The following is an 8,471-nucleotide window of genomic DNA, read 5'->3' as shown; positions in this document are numbered from 1 at the left end:
CTTGAGTAACTAGGGAGAGCCTCCTCTCACTCTGGTGTTTCCTTTCCCAGACATAGATTCTTTTAAACACATATTTTCGAAACCAAACCACAATCCCAGCTAGTCATTCCACTTGGAAAAAGCAGGCAGGGCTTTCTTGTTTTTGAAGAGATAACAATGTTGCCTTTGTTTCGCTTTTCCCTCTCCTCCCACCCTCCTCCTCTTCCATTCCATTTTTCCCAGCTCATAAGCTGCCCCATGACATTGTCGATCCTGCGCCAGGAATTGGAGGACTCACTAGAAGAGCGTAAGAGCATAAGCAGAGCCTGCTGGATCAGGCCAATGGCCCATCTCGTCCAGCACCCTGTCCTCACAGTGGCACACCAGATGCCCAAATGGAAAACCTGCAAGCAGGACCTCAGCCCAAGAGCCCCTTTCCCTCCTGTGGTTCCTAGCAACCCATATTCAGAAACATTGCCCCATTTTGGAGGCAGAACATAGCCATCCTGGCTAGTAGCAAACAATAGCCCTCTCTTCCATGAACTTGTCTAATCATCTTTAAAAGCCACCCACAATTTAACTAAAAACTCCTTTCTTTTATGTGTCCTGAATCTTCCAACATTCAGCTTTGCTGGATGTTCACAAGTCTGAGTGTTAGGAGAGAGGGAGAGAAACTTTTCTCTATCCACTTTCTTCATGCCATGCATAATTTAATAGTAGTACGACTCATGCAACACGTTGGTGACTAATAGACATACAGTAATTACCAAAATAATTATATATTCTTTATCAATCTTCTGAGAAAAATACAAAACCTTGTTCAAAGCCACAGAGACTTATGAACTACGGTACCCAACCTAAGATGAATTTATAATGTCTGGTTTCAATGGATTTTTCAAATGCTTAACTCAGTCTTTTGTTTTCTTTATCTTTTTAGGTAAGTTCATGAAGATACCAACAAAGGGTAAGTTCGGTGTTGTTCACAATACTGAGAGATGCTAGTGGAGTTGTAGATAGATGTTAATGAAGTTGTAGACAGGGTGTCGGCGTTTTGCACCTATTTCACCCTGGCAGTCCAAGTAATCAAGATGGGGCCTTTTTACTGGGGCTTACAGATAGCACACTCCCAAAGTAGTTTTCCGGGCTTCTTCAGTGGTCTAATCTCAAAGCCCTGATACGTATATTGATATTCAATTTCATAAAGAATACTATTTCTTGACTTAAGCTTAAGAGACTGATTTGCTTCATAATTTAATCAGCTTCTACCACACAATCTCAACCTTGCCTTTTCTCTAAAGTAAAATGTCCCAAATGCTGCAACCTTTCTCTATAGCAGAGTTGCTCCACCCCCTTGATAATAGTTCTGGGTGCCACAATTTAAGGATATTGACAAGCTGGAATAAGTGCAGAGGATAGGGTGATAGGATGATCAAGGGTCTAGATGCCAAGGCTTATGAGAAACTGTTGAAGGAGCTGGGTATGCTTAGCATGGAAAACAGGAGACTGAGAGGTGATATGATTGTTGTTGTTGTTGTTTAGTTGTTTAGTCATTTGGACCCATGGACCAAAGCATGACAGGCACTCCTGTCTTCCACTGCCTCCCGCAGTTTGGTCAAACTCATGTTAGTAGCTTTGAGAGCACTGTCCAACCATCTCATCCTCTGTTGTCCCCTTCTCCTTGTGCCCACAATCTTTCCCAACATCAGGGTCTTTTCCAGGGAGTCTTCTCTTCTCATGAGGTGGCCAAAGTATTCGAGCCTCAGTTTCAGGATCTGTCCTTCCAGTGAGCACTCAGGGCTGATTTCCTTAAGAATGGATAGGTTTGGTCTTCTTGCAGTCCATGGGACTCTCAAGAGTCTTCTCCAGCACCAAAAGCATCAATTCTTTGGCGATCAGCCTTCTTTATAGTCCAGCTCTCACTTCCATACATCACTACTGGGGAAATCATAGCTTTAACTATACGGACCTTTGTCAGCAAGGTGATGTCTCTGGTTTTTATGATGCTGTCTAGGTTTGTCATCACTTTTCTCCCAAGAAGCAGGCGTCTTTTAATTTTGTGACTGCTGACACCATCTGCATTGATCATGGAGCCCAAGAAAGCTATCTTCAAATATCTAAAGGGCTGTCACATGGAAGATGGAGCAAGCTTGTTTTCTCCTGTTCTGGAAGGTAGGACTCAAACCAATGGCTTCAAGCTCCAAGAAAGGAGATTCTGAATAGACATCAGGAAAAACTTTCTGACTGTTAGAGCTGTTTGACATCAGAAGGGTCTCCCTTGGGAGGTGGGGAGCTCTCCTTCGTTGGAGGTTTTTAAGCAGAAGTTGGGTGGCCATCTGTCAAGGATGCTTTAGGTGACTTTCCTGAAGAGCAAGGGGTTGGACTAGATGAGTCTTGGGGTGCCTTCCAACTGTACAATTCTATGATTCTATTAATTTGGAAGATTCAGGGCAGATAATAGAAAGTCCTTCTTCCTACAGCACATAGTTGAGCTGTAGAACTTGCTCCTGTAGGGCACAGTGGTAGCCACCTACTGTGAAAACAGGACAGATGTCATAGATGGGCCATTGACTCTTCTTATGTTCTTACAGTATTTAGAAACATGAGTAGCTTTATACTGGACGGCGTGGGGTGAGGCAGAACCCTGATCATTGTGGCTCTATAAGAAGAGCTTTCCCTATTCTTCTTCATATTATTATTAGTTATTGTTGGTTACTGAAAAAATAGGCATAAAACAGAATTCCTGAATATCAAGATCCAAGTTTGGGGCAAGTACTACTTAATCAATTAAGCCCCTTCTGAAATTGTCCATCCTAATTTTGTGTGGGTGGGGGTGGGTGGGTGGGTGGGTGGAGTTCCTTCCATTTCCACTTCTTCCATTCTTTTTCCAGAAGAGTTACCACAGGCTTGGTAGCTTTTTCTTTTGAATTCACTCCAAATTGCACAGTCTGTTGGACCTTTAAAATATGCCTTTTTCTGTTCCAAAACTTCTGTCTTCCCCCTCCCATAGGAAAAGACCACACATCTGGTAAATTAAAAACTGGTTTCCTTACAAACTCTTCAAAGATCAGATTCATGTGCTTTTCCCTCCATCAGTCAGAAAAATTGCACAGGCAGTAAAGTTTGACTTGATCGCAAAGTGGTGAAGGCTCCTAAAATATGGGTTTAGAAACTCTAGCGTGGCCTGTGAGAGCCATGTGAACTCTTTATGCACTGAGTCCATCAGGTAGACTGGAAGTGAACGAAGACTTGATTCCCTCCCAAGATGATATACTGTAAGCCTAGAACCACAGTTCTAATCTCTTCATGCATTAATTAGACATAAGAATGTTGGTTAAATGACCCTTAACCTCAAGGCCCCAGGGTGGGTTAAAACAAATAAAACACAGCGCTGCACAATATTCAAAACCATTTAGAACAGTGGTTTCCAAATTGGGTGGTAAATAGTGGATTTTTTAAAACAAAAGTTGACTGACTTTATGTGAGGAATTCTTTAGCTGTGATTCCTGCACTGCACGGGGTTGGACTAGATGGTCCTTGAGGAAACTTCAAACTCTACAATTCTATGATTAAAGCAGAGGAGGAGTGAGGAAGGTTGTCAAATCTTTGCCATTTGCTCCACCTCTGTCTTCTCCTTCATCATCTGCAAGGGTGTCTTAATTGTTTTATTTTATGCAGCTTATCAGACCTGTCTTTACTGCCCACTCCACCCCTTTCAAAAGTGTTGCTCCCATTCATCCCTAGCACATATTCATTCAACAGTGGGGTGGGGGCCTCCCTTTGTTCCAAGTTCAGCTCCTATATCATCCTGCCAAAGAGTTCGAGCTCCCTCACAACTGCCTTGCCAGCCCTGCATGTCTGGGGATTCATGATAAACTGCCATCTCAACATTTCACCCAACATTAAAAATGAACTGTGTGGAATGGGTAGGAAAGATGGAAAAGGGGTGGGTGTGGGGTTAAGTCTGCAAGCCTCGCTGGTATCCATTATGCCTGGAGAATTACACTCCCAACCACCGGCCCACAATCTCTGTTTTTGGGTCTGAAGGCAGTTAATGCTAGCAGGATTAGCACTTGGGCAGGGGGCAGAATTGAGAAGAGTTTTGAGGTGGGATGGATTTGAAAATCCTGGGCTGTAAGATTAAAATGGTGTGGAGGAAGGTGTGGAGGCATGGTTCTGTGATAAGATGAAAGAATCATAGTGTTGGGACCCCCAAGGGTCTTCTAGTCCACCCCCTGCAATGCAGGAATCACAGCTCAAAAATCCCTGACAGATGATCGTCTAACCTCTGCTTCAAAGCCTCCAATGAAGGAGAAGCCCCACATTCCACTGTCAAAAAACAGCTCTTACTCTCAGAAAGTTCTTCCTAAGGTTTAATCAGAATCTTCCTTCTTGTAATTTGAACTTGTTGGTTTGGTTCTGCCATCTTGGGATAGCGGGGGGGGGGGGGGAGCTTGCTCCATCTTCCATGTACCACCCTTCAAGTATTTAAAGATGTCTGTCATAGCTTTTCTCAGTCTTTTCTTCTCCAAGCTAAACACACTCAACTCCCTCATCCATTTTTTATAAGGCTTGGTTTCCTGTCCATTGATCATCCTTGTCACTCTCCTCTGCCCACCCTATAGTTTGTCAATATCCTCCTTAAACTGGGGTGCCCAGAACTGACACAGGACTCCAGAAGGGGTCTGGCCAAGGCATAATAGAGCAGTACTTTGACTTCCTTGGATCTAGACACTGGAAGTCTGTTGATGAAGCCTATAATTGCATGAGCCTTTTTTTGCTGTTGCATCACACTGTTAACTCACATTTCCGGACCCTTCATAATCTTGGTGGGCATCTTTTAAGCATGCAATCCCTAACCTGAGCATTTTAAGTGGTCGAGTGCAGAAAGCATCCGAATAATGCATAATGTGCTTCTGAACTATCGCTAACCCCCACTTCTTCACAATATCTCAATGTTTAATTTGAGACACAGAGGGATCCAAAGTAGAATAAGGAAGCATAATAAAAAATGACTTACATTTGCAAGCCCACCAGCTGTGTGCACAAAAGCACAGCTTTGAATGCTCTTTGATTGAACAACTTTCACACATTCCTGTGTAATGAGGCAGTTATTTAAAAGAAGAAATCACATTTCCTCCATGAAGATTCTCTGCTTTCTTCCAGCAAGTTCCTCACAAGTTTTCAGAAACTTTCAGGCTTGTACAGTGGTACCTTGGTTTAAGAACATCCCAGTTTATGAATTATTTGGTTTACGAACTCTGCAAAACCGGAAGTAGTGTCCCAGTTTGTGAACTTTACCTTGGTCTAAGAACGGAAGCCGAACGGTAGAAGGGCACCGGCAGCGGGAGGCCTCATTAGGGAAAGCGCCCCTCGGTGTAAGAACAGATTTGGTTTAAGAACGGACTTCTGGGACGGATTAAGTTCGTAAACCGAGGTACCACTGTACTCCTCATTCCCTCACTCACAATCATAGGAACCAACTTCAGTCTCCCAATAAAATATTCGAGGGGGCCATTCCCCTCCAAAGTTGATTAGTATTACCATTCAAATGGTGTTTGTGCACTGCATCATGTGATCAATTATGCAGGCCGAGGCTTACCTTGTCCCCCCCCCCCCAAAAAAAATATTTTGTTCAAATAGGCACCCCTACTCACAATTAAATCATAGAATTGTAGAGTTGGAAGGATTGGTTATTCCTTCAGTGAAGGAAAGTCCATGGTTCCTCATCATCCTGGAAAAATGTAACAAGGAGTCTCTCGAAACAATTTTGTCAGTTAGAAAATTATAGAATATAATGTCTAATAAAAATAAGTCCAATCAATTTTCCCATGCTAAATTGACTTTGTGGGGAAACCCAACTTTAAACATTGGGGGCAATATGGAAAAGTGGGGTGGAAGTGAGCATACTGACTTTGAAGCAGCTGATGGATGAGGAAGATTAATTTTACATGAATGCTATTTTAAGAGATAAATATCATCTCTCAGATGCAGCACAAGGGCAATATTTGCACCTGCAACACTTGGTAACTGCTTTCTTTGGATCGGCAGTTTTTACAGCTTCTGGGATAGCAGAACAATTGGTCAAATCCTTTGAAACTAAAATGCCTGTGATAATCTTTTATAGATATTTGCTATCAGTGAATCAATTTGGTACACAGGTTTTAAGAAATGAGAGAAACAAAGAGTTGGAGGTTCCTATTCAACCTAGACAGTGGGAAAAAGTTTTAGTTTCTATAGCAAAGGTGTCAATGAACTTTAAATTATGACATATACAACAGAAAATAATATTTAGACTTTATTGGACTCCACTACCTGTAGAAAAAAACTGTCTAAGACAGCATGTGGTTGGAGATGTAATAATGATAAAGCTTATTTGAAACATGTGTTTTTACAATGCCTTTCGCTTACTAAGTTTTGGGAGAAAGCATTGGATTGTATAAACATGACTGTGTAAAAAGTTAAAATTTTCAGAGGGAAATATTCTTTTGAATTACTTACCTACCATATGGAATTTGACAACTGGCCAATGTAAATGGATGCTTCATGCCCTTACTATGGCCAAAAGGTTGATACTGATGCACTAGAAGAATAAATCAATGGCCCCCTTCAGTCAATGGATTCAGGATATGACAACACTCAGGTCTTATAAATGGATTGTTTATAGACTTAGACTTTGCATGGACAAGTATAATAATATTTGAAAAAGATTTATAAAAAAAATAGTAGGTTATAAATAACCATATTTGTATTTGGATAATAATGACATTTATATACATATATACTAGACAAGCATATGTTTGCATGTATAGTGATATAATAATATACCTTCCCCCTTTTTATCCCCCCCCCCATTTTCCCCATGTTGTTTTTATTTTATTTTTAAGTCCCCCGTGATATTAGTGCAGAGATGCTGGTATAATGAGGGCTGGATGAGGTAACCTTTAGGTGGATTTGTAGCTGGTTGACAAACCGAACCCAAAAAAAGCTCACTAATGGTTCCTCCTCATCCTGGAAAAAAGGGACAAGTTGGGTGCCACAAGGTTCTGTCCTGAGCCCGTTGTTGTTCAACGTCTTTATAAATGATTTGGATGAAGAAATAGAAGGGATGATCATCAAATTTGCAGATGACACCACCTGGGAGGGATAGTCAATGCTGCAGAAGACAGAATTGGGATTCAAGATGGCCTTAAAGAGATTGGAAAACTGGGCCCAAACTGAAAAAAATGGATTTCAATGGGGAGAAAGGTAAGGTTCTACACTAAGGCAAAAAGAAGCAGTGACACAAAGGTAAAATGTGGGATACCTGGATTGCTAGTAGGACATGTGAAAAGGATCTAGGTCTTAGTAGACCACAAGCTAAGCAGGCAAATAAAACTAAATGCTATTCTAGGCTGCACTGACAGAAGTATAGTGTCCAGGTCAAGGGAAGTAATAGTACCGATTCCTTTCAGACTGAGGGAAGAAGGGCTGAACAGTCTTCCAGCTGTTCTTCTGGTCCAGATGTGACCCAAAACCTTTGGGTGTTTGAGGCTGGACGATGAAAGCTGAGCTCTTTGCTTTGCTGGCTGCATAAAAGCAGGGAGAAGAGAACAGAAACATGGAAGGAATGGCAATGAAAGCTGAGCCAGATCCATCCCATCAACTCTAACAGAAAAAAGAAATGGGGAAGAAGAAGAAAACACCTTTTGGTTTAAACATGTTGCAGTGAGTGCTTTCTGTGTTTGTAAAGTTCCAGCTTTTAATGATCATGCCTTTAGAAAATGTGTTATTCTGGCAATATCAATATAGTAAGTAATTCTATCCTATCTCATGCTTCATCACAGGTCCCTCCATCAGTTGGACCAGACAGATAAGAACATCAGAAGAGTCCTACTGGATTAGGCCAAATCTAGTCCAGCATCCTGTTCTCACAATGGCCAACCTGGTGCATGTGGGAAACTAACAAGCAGGATTCAAGCACAAGAGCCCTCTCCCCTGCTGGATCACACCAATAGACCATTGGTCCAGCATCCTGTTCTCACAGTGATTTTATACAGTTCTGTACAGTTTTGGGTACCCCAGTTTAAAAAGGATATTGACAAGCTGGGATGTGTGCAGGGTGTGTGTGGTCCCAGTAGGGTCGGATCAAGGCAGAATAAAAGTAATACTGTGACTTCCCTTGATCAGAATATTTGTCTTTTGTTGATTTCTAGGATTGCATTAGCTTTTTTTTTTTTTTTGCTGTAGTATCACATTGTTAAATTTGCAATCTAGTAAGATCCCTTTCCTGTCATCCCACAAGCCCTAATGCAAGGGCCAGAGTCAGCAAAAATTAATGTGTCCTTTCTTTGTTGCTCTGAATAAATCTTTCAGACATTCCCCCGCCCCTAGTATTCTCCTAGCATTTAGCAGGTGCAGCCTGTGGTTTTCTGTATCTGTATACCAGAGTATGGGAAATAAACAGACCCCCTGATCTGCCACTACAGTTCTGAGGAACTGAGCCTAGAATTGCA

At 41.8% G+C, this 8,471-nt stretch overlaps 1 long non-coding RNA gene across 1 annotated transcript; it reads left to right on the top strand.

Moving 5' to 3' along the window:
• Positions 1-209: 209 nt before the first annotated feature.
• Positions 210-7,954, top strand: LOC309333673. The gene is made up of 3 exons (XR_014152663.1): positions 210-286; positions 917-943; positions 7,803-7,954. It is a non-coding gene; the product is annotated as an uncharacterized lncRNA (long non-coding RNA).
• Positions 7,955-8,471: the final 517 nt, after the last annotated feature.

The sequence above is a fragment of the Podarcis erhardii genome (genome assembly GCF_964252035.2).
Source record: "Podarcis erhardii genome assembly, chromosome: Z".
NCBI lineage: Eukaryota > Metazoa > Chordata > Lepidosauria > Squamata > Lacertidae > Podarcis > Podarcis erhardii.
This window is presented reverse-complemented; position numbering and strand designations above follow the sequence as displayed.